This window comes from Ischnura elegans, chromosome 11 (genome assembly GCF_921293095.1).
Source record: "Ischnura elegans chromosome 11, ioIscEleg1.1, whole genome shotgun sequence".
Taxonomy (NCBI): domain Eukaryota; kingdom Metazoa; phylum Arthropoda; class Insecta; order Odonata; family Coenagrionidae; genus Ischnura; species Ischnura elegans.
In genome coordinates, this window is record NC_060256.1 from 13,758,612 (window position 1) to 13,771,952 (window position 13,341).

The following is a 13,341-nucleotide window of genomic DNA, read 5'->3' on the forward strand; positions in this document are numbered from 1 at the left end:
GAATAAAGGGGAGGCTGCTAAAACGAAGGCTCTGAAGTACTCCATGGAAACCTATATCTTAATCGGCAGAATACTTAATTAATAATAACCTCGCACTTCGGGGATTTCGCGTGGGGTGTCCGAAGGCTTCACCCGAAAGGTTTGAACCCGGGGGCCACGAATATTACAATAGAAGATCCTCCAGTCGGCATCTAAATGTGTCGTCACCCACCGCGCATTTAAATGGGTTTACGAAAGACGCCACCCGTGTCGCTGACAGACAATTTGATCCGAGTTTCACGGGGAAATATAGTACAATTAGGGGTATTATTCGAAATTTTTACACATGATGGTGTGATCTAACAAATGCATTACTTTTCATTGCTATTCTACGCAATGACAAACATTATGCATACTGAAAAATATTGGATCAATGTAGATCGCATAGCACTCATCACCGCGTCACGGACATTTTTGAAAGCCGATTAAAATGCGACCTAAGTGGCAACAGATATCAGCCTTCTATGGGATGGAATTGGGCCTCCTCTGTGCAGTCCCCTTACTGGGGGCCTTCAATCAGCAGCCAAGCTACCCAATACGATACCAAGCTCCCCATCATTCCGAGACTCACACAAGTTGCCCACCAACAAATGTCATTTCTTCGAAAAAAAAAGCCACTGTTTTATCCCCCCGTTATCCCCCTTTCGGTATGTTTTTGAGGAGAGTAGAAAGTGGAGCCTTCACTTCTCCGCGTTGGAAATGACACTGCTTAAATACCTAAACGCCATTATAATGATAAAAAATAGTCTCGTGTCCATTCTTGTCGTACTTAAAATTAATGAAAAAGTTGACGCCGTATGATCACAATGAAGGCAACATAAGATACAGCCATCACGAAGCCCCGAACCCTGGTCTCCTGGGTGGTAGCCGTAAACGTTACCACTACCCCACCTGACCCGCCTACTCAGCGGTGCAATATGATGGAACTATAAGCGGCTTGTGAAAAGTACAGCATGAAAATTAATTAATTACAGCCAAACTAAGGCCCAACGGAACCACTACTAGTTCAGGGATGTGTTCACCATTCCGAAGGCCATAAAAAATACGGCATTGAAAAAGGCGGAGCAAGTTTCGTGGTCTCCCCTTGTCAAGCATAAATGGGATTACTTTCGGCCCACCACGAGTAAAATCCACGCGTCCACGCAGGGCAGAGATACGGCGGCGATTAGTGTTCAGCTTGCCAGCCGCAAAAGGACTCACGCTCGAAGGAAACACAGCGGGCGCCCGGGACTTGGACCTTGACGTGGACTCGGACCACAACAACACGACACCGGAAAAAATTCAGAGTTTAAAAAACTGCCCGCCCACCGCCAGAGACGAGAATGGAATCGGTGACCTTCGGCTGGTGTTCGCGATGCACGGCGGACCGTCGCGACCGTCGCTTCGTCACCGTGGAGACGACGCGTCGTCTCCACGGTGACGAAGCGACGCAGCATTCCTCAAACCGGCCGGCTCGCATCTTGACTACTCAACGGGCCACGCGGACGAAGTATACAAACACCACGTGAACATTACAATGGAGGATTCTCCATTCGGCCGCTAAAAGTGTTGCCGTCCACTAATTGTGTTCATTCGTTATTCCATTGTCATGAAGAATGAAAGCATTACCTCCATTGCCTATAGAATATAACCATGTTGGTAATTGTTTATATATTGAAAGAGCCAATGGGTTTTATAACAAAAGCAAGCACAATCAGTTTATCGTGATTTTAATGTATTTTAAATGTATGTAATCCGAATGAAATATTTGTAAATTTTGATGTTTTGTTAAAAGAATTTTCTACCGCTATTTTGTGACGAATCACCAACATACAGCAGTTAGAGCCAAATATTTTGTAAGCATAATGAAAGATGATTTGCAATTTTCCACAAATATTTTTGTGGAAAATTGCAAATCATCTTTCATTATGTATCAATTCCTGTCCATCTCGCTTGATTCCTCGAATTTTATATTTTGTAAGCATTGAGTTATTATTATAGGGTTTGTGTAAAATTCCATTCCGGCCGCGTAAACGGCCGTGAAATTCTCAAAATATGGAAAATGGGAAAATTCCCTTGTTCCGAGAATAGATCCACAGACCTTTGAATTTCGGGACGATAACGCAGACCACTACGGTATCCAGGGCCCTTGATTCCCATGACAATGGTACCGACGTTCATAGATGTTAACACATATAGTGCTGGTCGCTAATATATGAGCCTCTGAAAAATCCGGCCATTTAGAATAAATTCATATACTTTTTTTTAGACAGTAGCAGAAAATATATACTAATTACGAAGAGTAATTCAATAAAAATAAGCTTTGTTCTCATTTATAAATGATTTTAATAAATTTTTTGCGGATTTTTAATATATGAAAGTAACTATGAAAAAATACTGTTTCCGAAAAATAAAACAAGTTGAAACAATTGATTTGCAGCCATGAAGTGCATTATCATTTTTTATATGTTCGATATGGAATATTTTATTCAAAGAAATCATAAAAAATGTTGTTTCACGTACTAGGCAATTTTCAGATATATTACTGTTGTAAGACGCATTTTATGTCCGTGGCACGCAGTGTTAAGGCACTCGCGGTCCATCAAGGATAGCAACGAGAGGAAGGACCTCATAAAGCCACACCTGTTGAGAGTCTCAAACCTGCGCTAGAGCCGCACACAGCGGTAATGCGTAATATTTTAATCCTGCACATATACTTGAACAGCCCGTGTACAAAATGTCGAGAGAAATTCATTTACCCTCAGGAAAAGACCCGAATAAATCACTGGACCAATATGCAGGGAAAGCACCAGCACAAAAAATCGAGTTGGCATGAAAGATATAAACTTTGATAGTTGAAACCTTTTCATAAGATGCGACCGTTTTATTCATTAAGACAAGCGATGCGTGAAACCGGCATACAACGGTTAAAAGTTGGAATAAATAATAAAAATATCTGGATTGCACAGTCTCCTCTACCACTATCGAGTTTAATAAATTTTAATATCAAGAGTAGCAGGAAAAATTTCGGGGGTTAAGGCGGGTTTCATTTACGGAAGGGGTGTATTTCAAAGGGTTTACTTCTTCGAAACGTATCTTCAAAACATTTTCGCGGGGTTTGACTCTCTAAACTTCCGCTATTCGCCACGATATTGACACGACACACGATACGATAATATGATTAATACGACATTTAGATAAAATACGATATGAAGATAACTTACGATATTGAGATAAATACAATACCAGGGTTCCCACTCTACCTGAACAATGAAATTCACGGCTTTTTCCAGGTTTTCACGGTTATTTTTCACGTTTTCACGGTTTTTTTTAAGGTTTTCACGGTCTCAACTTTGCTAAATTCACGGTCCGTTAATAAGCCAACAATAAGAAAATCACTGGCCGTATATCAACAGAAAATTAACGTACGCGAAAAACGCCGTGAATGTTAACGCCACAATGAAAAGTCATATCTGTTATGACGTGATCTATCGTTTGCAAAATTCAGGGCCGACTAAAGGACCAGCCCAACCGCGCTCTTGCCCGGACGCCGAATACCCTTCGGACCTTCTTCCGTCCGGACACTCGAGGTCCTTTTTTAATTCCTTGCTGAGAGATTGTTTTTTGCGCACGTTGTTGTTACTGCACAGTAACCGAATTTCCCCCACCCCAATATTTCTTATTTAACGGAAAATATTTTATTTAAATTGTTTATAGAATATAATAAATTGATTCTTTCTTATTCAGCGGAAAATATTTTATGAAAATTGTTAATAGAACATAATACATCGAGAAACAATTTCATACACCGTATTAGCACGAATCTAAGACGAACACGATTCTAAGACTACCCTACTTTTTTGGAACTCCACTAGGGGACAATTTTTCTTTATTAATAACGATACGATTATAAAATGAATGCGGAAAAACGATCAATGCTTAATTTTGTTTTTGCTAGATTGCCTATGTCCCAGGAAACGCAGGATTTTGGCGAGTGATTAAGAAATTCATTAAAGGTTTCAAAACAATATTTTAGATAATAACAGGAATAGTAGTACTTTATCAAGATACATACGTCATATTGTTGATTCGACCCATGTCTCTTTCAAAATTCTGAATGTTTGCTCTCCACTCGGCATTTACACTGCTATTATGGATTTCAGTCAGATGTAAAAATTCTTATCCATCAAACACCATTTCCAGTACACGTATTCACGAGAGCAATGTGCATGTTGTGCCTAAAACAACCGCATTCGCCGGTGCAGTGACTGGTTGTGAGATGGATCACGAAGGCCAAAAATAGTCAATTACTTGAATTGTTCCTGTCTAATGAATATATTTTTAATATAATTGAGGTAGTGTGTAAAGCGCGAACAAGGTTGCGTTAATCGTCAGTGGCACGCCCACCTGGATCTTCGCCTTCATATCTCTACTTGTTTTCTCCAGGTAGCTCACTCTACCCCCACCCCTAACGTCATGTGCTAGCGGACAACCCAAGGCGCTCTGCAATATTCACGCGCATCTAGCCCGGATTCTTTTCTTCATGTTCAATTATTTTCAGTCCATCTCTTAAAGTTCTCAATAGTTTCTTCGGAGGGGCCATGGTCGGAAGACGACTAAAATTAAACTAGTGAAAATGACTTTATTAAACCCACATGGAAAACACTCGGTGGTTCGAAGTCCAGCCACCCCGGAAAGTAGGGAACCACTCGTACCAGGTGAAGTTCGGAACTGATGCTATCGCGTACGGGGGTACGCAGAGCACACAGCAGAGGGCGAAGCGTGACCATATGACTGCGCCATGAAATTTTTTACCCTAAAGATGCCCATTCTTTTCTAATTAGCGTAGCGCCAGATGATCAGATGAATTCGGATTGTTAGTAGGGAGAAACAAAAATCCTGAGAAGATATCCCTTCGTCAGTAACTCTGAGAAGTGAGACTACTAGTAGTAGTATAGCTCGTAAATTGATAACTGATAACAACCTGGTATCATGTTTTCGGAACAAAATGCCGAATTAACTGCCGTAAGCTCAGCTACGAGGATATCGCGTTTCGCCAAAAATCACCATCGTATTTTTCCACCTATTTCCTTGCTTAAAATACGTCATGTGTGGTCTCGTTTTTTTTAACGTGCAAATTACTAACATTTCAATCTAATAAAAGCATAATAGCAATTACTGAATATCATTGTTAGACACCTTTTGGGCTAATAGGTGATTCATGCAGCAGTTGACCTCCATAAACTGGGAACTTCGAAGCAGTAGGTTGAAAAAAGGTCAGTTGGTGAGAAGAGGGGGGGAGCGCGAAACACGTTTCTATTGTTCTCGTGTAACTCGATATTTTTTTCGAAGCTAAGGTCTTCGTAATAAGATCCCTGCGAGAGTTGGGACCTGTTTTTATTTTGAAGAAGAGGAAAGCGTCAGAAGGGGGGAGGCGAATGGTGAATGGAGGGGGATAAAGGTTCTTGGGAAATGCGCTAATGTTACTTTCCCACGGCACTGAGCTTCTCCCAATGGTAGTTCCATCTCTTGGGGAGGATTCCAACTACGTGCTTGTCGTTATTAGCCATAAATTACACATTGTATTTATTTCGTCTCATTTTCGTCAAACGATGGATGCGGGAAAATTCTGAGTCGGAACCGCGATCTTCAAACGATCAATGCGAGAAACGATACTTCGGGGAACGATAGATGCGGGAAAAAATTAAATTGTCTATAAGGAACTTTATTTGGGACCAGAAACGGCGAACGATCAATGCGGGAACGATAGATCGAGGTTCCACCGTATAACTTTCTTTTGAAAGCGGCAGTGTAATGACTTCTTTTCTCTGCTATCGTAATACTCTGAAACCAAAACTGAATCGATCTCTCTAATCAGAGGCAAATCATGTTCCCTTCTTACCGTTTCTCTGGGAAAAATGGAACGACTATGTAGCATAATTAATCGTAGAGGGCGTAACTTGGTGGAAATCCATAATATCACGAATACAAGGATCAAGGAAATAGCAAAGTTCTTGATCCTTGTATTCGTGAGACTATGCAGCAGTTTATATCGCGACGGCATTGAGGCTTTAACGACACAAACAAACGGCATTACCTTAGATAGCACAAAGCGGAGGAACTGGATCACCACCGACAGTAAATAACTCCACACAAACTTTCCGGTTGCGACGTAAAACTGGCAAGTTCCAGGTCGACGCATGCGACAATTGTGTAATGCTGTGCCATAAGCGGAAATCTTCTCTCGTTTTCAGGGCCGCAATGCGCGAGAATTAGTAACGTCACGCCGAAAGCTCACTGTCACCCGGTTCAAACGCAGGGAGCGTAGTGTCCACAGCGCATGGCAGGTTGTCAAGGCTAGCGGTCTTCCAGTCATAGAATTGAGGGTGTTGAATAAACGTTCAAATTTTTCGACACAATGGCCATCTAGATTTAGTTTCGAAAGTGGTCGCTGCAGCCAGTGGGAAGGCTAATTGGGTGGAAGGGGGACTAAGCAGTGACCGAGGGAGGGGAAACCAAGCCATTTGAGGAAAGTAAACAAGCTGATGAGAAGTGGTGTCATATTTCAGGAGGGGGAGAGAAAAGGCCTGCGCTGGGGAAAGATGTTTTTTTCTTCAGGCAACATTCGTTCCCACGCTTTTCTGACCCATGCGACCGCATGCGACGATGTTCGCCACAATGAATAGAAGTGCGCTAGCTACGAACGAAGATGAAAATTTCTGGGAAGGTATTATCATAGAGTAAGTATATAAGAATATACTTACTCTATGGTATTATTATCAAGATTGAGAGATTTTTAAGGTTTTAAGACGAAATTCACGGCTATTTCCCGGTTTTTTCACGGTAGAGGAAATTCACGGCTAATTCACGGTTTTAAGGTTTTCACGGTTGAGTGGGAACCCTGCAATACTGAGATTATATACGATATTGAGATGATATAAGATATTGAGATAAATACAATTTAAGTATACCGGAACTAGCCACGGTGATTACTTTACGGAGTCACCCGCAATGCACAAATTGTGCGAAAAATCCACAGAGGAAAAATCATTCGCCTTGACCGGGATTCGAACCCGGATCCCTCGATTTCCGGCCGAGTGCTTTAGCCAGTTAAAGCTACCGAGGCCTCATTCTCCCCTGCAAAAATCGAGGGATCTGGGTTCGAATCCCGGCCACGGTTAATGATTTTTTTCCTCTGTGGAATTTTCGCACGATAAATACAATATTGATATTATATACGATATTGAGATAACGTTGTAACGTAAAAGCCTCACGTAATATACCACGGAAAAAGGTCAGTTGGAGAGGAAGTGATACGTCCTCTTAAGATTTTAGAATTCCCCCGGGTAACGATAACGAAGGTAACGATCGGACAGCCCGCAGCACACCTGCTCCCCTTCGCACCACCTTGGTGCCTTTGGGGTCCCACCCGCCCACTCACTGTGACTGCGCCAGAATTTACGGCCACCAATTAGACGGGAATACTCACTAACAGTCCCTCCCCCTCCACCGTTTTCTCAAGGATGGGGGAACCACTAGCCTGGCTGAGGTCATGGCGAAGAGAGCGACACGAACGTTGGTCGCAGCAAGAGGCGTCAGTTTACAGTTGCATCCTATTCAGCGTGTGGGAGTTGTCATGTAACGAGGAGTGCACAACTGAAAACAGCAGACTGGTCCTTTGTCTTAAACAAGATTGCGACGCTCACTGAAGTACTCGGAGAGGCCTGAATCACAAGATGATTTTTTCCATGCCTTCCCAGCGGTGATTCCAGCGAATCCTCACGGAATAATGACCGTATCACGCAATCATTTTCCGCGATGGAAATCCCATCCCTTCTTACATCACGCGGCAAGGCCCTTATTCCACCGCTGAATCCATCGCTGGTAGCGTCTTTTAGCCAATAACAATTCACGGCCGCTAACAGCGATTCTAATGCCGCAATAAGATTTTCATTGAATAAAAGATTTAAATACGGAAAGTGACCGGACAAGTGATGGATAAAAGGCCGGTAGGAATGACCGTATGATTCAGGAAATGATGGGTCAAGCGATCACTCTTTTGGTCCCCTAAAACCTATAGCTGGAGCCATCACTCTAAGGGAGTATTAAAGGAAAATAGAGATGGCACTTTTCCACAGGTTTATTTAAAGTACGACGCGTTTCAACCGTTAGGTCATTATCAAGTACAATGAGGATTAATTGGTCACGGAGCTGTATTTATACAAAACTGATGGGTGGCAGGTTGGTGGGTGCCATCTCTATTTTCTATTAATACTTACAGGATGTCATTCCACAACATTTCGTCTGCTTCTGTTACTTTTACTCTAAGGGACGGAAAAATTATCACGTGATTCATACTTTAGATGCTTGTTGGTGGTATATACTTACCATTTGAAGAGGAATTAAAATGGAAACAGAGAATTAGGAATGAGACACAGGAAATCATTTCACGTCGATTTCCACGGCAGTATTAATCTTCTATTGAAATTTCTGATACTTTAGAATAGACGTAGAGTATAACAATCATCATCAATAACATTTTCAAAATTATAAACGAGTTATTTTGTGATTCAGCTAACACCCAGTTGAAATTTTTGAACACGCAGTACTTGTGCATGCATGGACGTTGCAATGTAATTGAAAAATATTGAGCTTCGTATTTCCTCGCTTCCATTTCTCACTGCCGCACACGAAGTCATTTTCTGAAATTACTTTCCACGAGTAAAGCATTTACTCTTAAAGAGAATTAAACTGCGGGCAACGAGCCTTCCCGGACAAACTAACGCATAAATCTAGCTTTCTAGAGATCTACTTGGTACCATGCCTGAAGATGGTCTAGAAGCAGCGATGGCAAATGAAACATAAGTCAACACCAGTAACTTTTCAATAGTTTCGTTCTCGGGGGAGAAATGTAGAAACGAAATTACATGAATTTAAGCCCGGGGAGCTGAACTCAGGGTCGAAACGAAATCGGAGTCAAAACTACTTCGGGTAGTAACTAAACTAAAAACTCTGGGACGAAACGAAACACAGATAATGTTTCGCACCGGAGGGACCACGTGCTTCAACTTCGAACAGTTTAGTTTCGACTCATACACCGAATACAGTGCATGGTTGAGTGAAGTAGGGGTTCGGCCTACCGCCATTAGATGCATGAGGCGCTCATATCTTTACCACTAACAGGAGAACGGTGAACGCAAACTGGCCATTCGATATTTAAGCTCAATGTTTTAACTCGCATGCCAAACGTAATGAGTCGAAACTATTCCCTCTTTTCCCCATCCACTCAATTTCTGGGATCGAAACTTAACTGTGAGCAGCGGAGTTTCGATTAATTTATTTTCGTTCCCGGGGGAGTAAAGTTTTGTCCCGGGTCGAAACTAAACTCCTTGGTGATTTTAATTTCGTGCAGGAACGAAACTAAACCCTGGCCTCGTACTTCCGTTTCGCTTCCCTTGCCATCTCTGGTAATAAGTGCCTACTCCTGCATTTCTTGTTAGCCGAAAGTTGAGAGTAGCGACGTAACTTCTGGAACGACGATATGACAAAAACACTTCTAGTATGCCTGTTCCCAAATGGTATCTATAAGTATAAATAGGAAACCTACAATGCACAAATTCTCTTAACCCAGGAGAGGGCGCGCGGCAAATATAGCATTATAAGGCGCGTGGGGTGTCATTAAGAAAATATCTTTTTTCTCTTTCCTTGGAATGATCTAGTTATGCTGTGTTCTTTTTAAAATGACACAGTCTTAGGACACTCACTTAGGTCACTCTTAGGACTACTCTACCGGTTCACGGATATATCCAGTATTAAGGCACTCCAATCCTACTTCTCAACCATAGTTCTTCCGGTGATCAACTATTTCTCCCCAATTTGGTCAATGTCTGCCCCCACTAATCTTGCCACCCTTAACAGTGTTACAACTTTTTTTGCAAAAATTGTAAAATTTAGAAACCCAAATCTCTGCGAGTCACCTACTAGTGCAGTTTTATCCTCTTTATCCGTCCCTAGTCTATCCCTTCTCCGACTTCAATCAGCCATCAAATTCATTTATAATACCCTTAACTCCCACTTCGACAGTCCTGACATTGTTTCCTTCCTCAACATAAGAGTACCATCCCGCCACGCCCGATCTACCTCTTTACTCCACATTCATACACCCAGGCTATCTGTAATTAAGCGCTCACTTTTCCATAGACTTTCTTTTCTAATAAATTCTCTCCCCGGTGATATTAATCCGTTTGCTCTGACGCTTGAAAATTTTACTCACCTCGCTTCAACATATTTATCGCATAAATGACTAGATAGCTGGATAAATGTTCGTTGTTTTCTTTTATTCTATTCAAATTTGTTATAAATAATTATTATTTAATTATTTAATATTTGTTGTTATAAGTTCTTTAAATTGGCAGTCTTGCTGTATAAGTACCTCTTCATTAAAATAAAATAAAAAAATAAAATAAAAAATAGGTCCACCAAATTAGATTTATAATAATAATAATTCTTATTAAATAAAGAATAACCATGGGGTGATATACACCCCGCGCGCCCTTTACCCGGTTAAGCGTTCCACCTTCTTTGCTACAACGCTGGGGAGAAATCCTGAGCCAATGCTTAAATGGATACCACCTCTTTACTACAGAATCAACAAACAGATCACGCTCTTTATTTGAATTCTGTGCCGGGACCCCTATAACATATCTCATTTACGCGAACGTCATCAACTGGAGAGCAGGCTGCAAAATTAGATTGCCAAGCGACGAAACGACCATTTACCGAGAAACCCGTACAAACGCGGTCCCTAAAGGGCCTCCCATCTGAACTTGAGCAGTTGAGCGCACAATAAACATTGGCGGCTCTACGGTAAAGTAAATAGGATTAAGAAATGAGAGGAAGGTTACTCCCTGGATGAAAATAAAATGAATCTGTTATTTCGCCGTAGTTATGCGACACCTAGAATATGGCGCTTTGCGTTTTAGATTCGTCATGAATGCATAATAAGTGCTAAACGGAACACAATGGAAATCCCAAGGTGAATTTAAAAAGGCTTTTATGAGACTCTCTTCAATGATAGACTCGAAAGAAGAATCACGGTGGAAAAAAGACTGACAAATAACACGCTCAGCTAAGATTACGTGACCTCAAAACATGCAGGTTAGTTAAGAGTTAAAAAAAATAATTTAATTTTTACACTGTGAAAATACTCCTAAAACTTGAATATTCAACGAGTTAACCATAAATTTGAGAGAAGGCATATCTAATGGTTGAAATGTTAACCAAGTTGTTATTGGAATTTTGGAGTAACTTGGTATACTTCCTCAGTTTTCTTCCCTTTAACTACTCTTTGTGTAAACTTTAACGTTGAAAAGAGTGTAAAAACAATAAATGCTGTTACCGTTAACGATCTGAAAGAAAATAGATAAAACGTACACAAAAGAAAGAAATCTAAGGAAATATACTTTTTCTTCCTTAGCGGTTAGCATTTCAAGCATTAGGATTTTCGTATAACTTATTATATTTCCTCAGTTTCCTAGCCTTTACCTTATCATTAAATTTGATCGTTATATATGCTCACGGTAGAGGCAATTCATTTTTTCAAGAACCTTACGTTACAAAACAATTACTAAAATCAAAAGCTTACCATTTCAAGCACAAAACAGGCTATTAATGTCATCATTATTGTTGAAATTCGCTCTCCACTTCAACGTTTACCCAGAAACATATACATCAATATAATAACCTGCGAGCCACCTCAAGAGTGTTTGGCAGGGGGTGAGCATACACCGACATGCAACATGCAAAATGCTATGAACGATGGCTGATCGTCGTGAAATTTCATTGAATAAATTAAGGACGTCTTCCCAGTGACAGTGATGTAATGAGGCAAAGGGAGGTCAAATTTAGATGGACTGAACGAGGTCTTCCCTAAAATCAAATAATGATTCAGAGTGAAAACTTGGCACGATATACAGTGATAATAATTATTTCATACATACTCGGATACTTCATGCTAGGGGTTGAGGAGAAGGAAACAGCTAGTGCTCTTACCTGAAAAAAGAAAGAAAATTGGATTATAAATCAACACAAAACTGCATAGGAGCTTTTTCATTTATTTCATTAAATTTTTACACACAATCGTCTAAAATTGCAAATACCGCGCCACATATCACCTATAGCATCTGTGGATCTTTTTGAGGGACACGTAAAACCTCACTATGCTTCTGGATCAGGTAAGATAGGATAATATAAAAGATATTTTTTCCAAACGGATATGCACGAGAATCAGTTTTCCCTAAATTAATTGAAAGAATAAAATGAATGCTAGGTGGGACTCGGTAATAAACTCAGTACTTAGTTTCCCCTTTTTATAAACGGCTGGTGATCTAACACCCTACGCCACACGTCTATTGAGAAGACTTGCGGGGTTTATGACCAAGATTACCTTTCCACTGTTCCTTTTAAATTTTTCTAATTGAGAGAAATTATGACTACTGCAGATTTATTTTCTTAAAGAAGGTACCATTCAAGAAATAGTTCTTGTGCATTTGGAGCACATACACCCATGCGACGATAACAGAAATTAAACTAAATCAGGTGTCTGTTCTTCAACCTCGCGATGGACAGGCGAACGTAAAATTTTCGGTAAAATGGAGTGATTAACCATTCAGTAATCTATTAAGCGGTCTATCAAGGCAAAATTCAAATTAAAACATGGAATGATTAAGATTAACTAGCTAGCTTGGCCGGAATAAATTAAACAACCCAAAAAGAATCAGTGTATCTAATAGTAAAACTTCAAAGGTATATATAATGAAAAAATACACAATGGGGAGGTTCCCTCAATCCAAAATGGCAATTCATTTAAATAATTAGGAGATGAAAGATAAAGTACGATAAAGTACGATACGACGATAAACAAGTATTCGTCTATTCAGCCATTCTATAGTAAGTTTAAAGCAGCAAAACGCGAAAGTTGCCGTCCAGTTTTCATGAGTCAGCGAAGTCATTAGAGCTCTGGTTCATTCACTCGTTCGAGGACAACCTTTCATTGAGAAAAGGGATAGCTCACAAGAATGTACAAGGAGGAGATTGGGTTGCAAAGGATAAATCGATAAAATGGATTTTTCGCAAAGCATCAAAGATTTCTTTCGACTATTAAAGTCGATTGCGGATTAAGAGGCAAGTATCAGTTCGATTGGATTCATCAGGAAGACGCTTACTCCTTCCAAATAGCCTTGACGGCAGCTTGGTTGACAAATGACTCATGAACGAGCTCCGCTTCCGGGTGAGTCTCACACAATAACTTCTGCCTGCTTGGTC

General features: G+C 40.6%; 1 protein-coding gene across 2 annotated transcripts in view; it reads right to left on the reverse strand.

The window, feature by feature from the left end:
* The window catches only part of LOC124167555 (GTPase-activating protein skywalker), a 141,201-nt gene that overhangs the window by 70,671 nt on the left and 57,189 nt on the right, over positions 1 to 13,341 (reverse strand). The window lies entirely within an intron of this gene.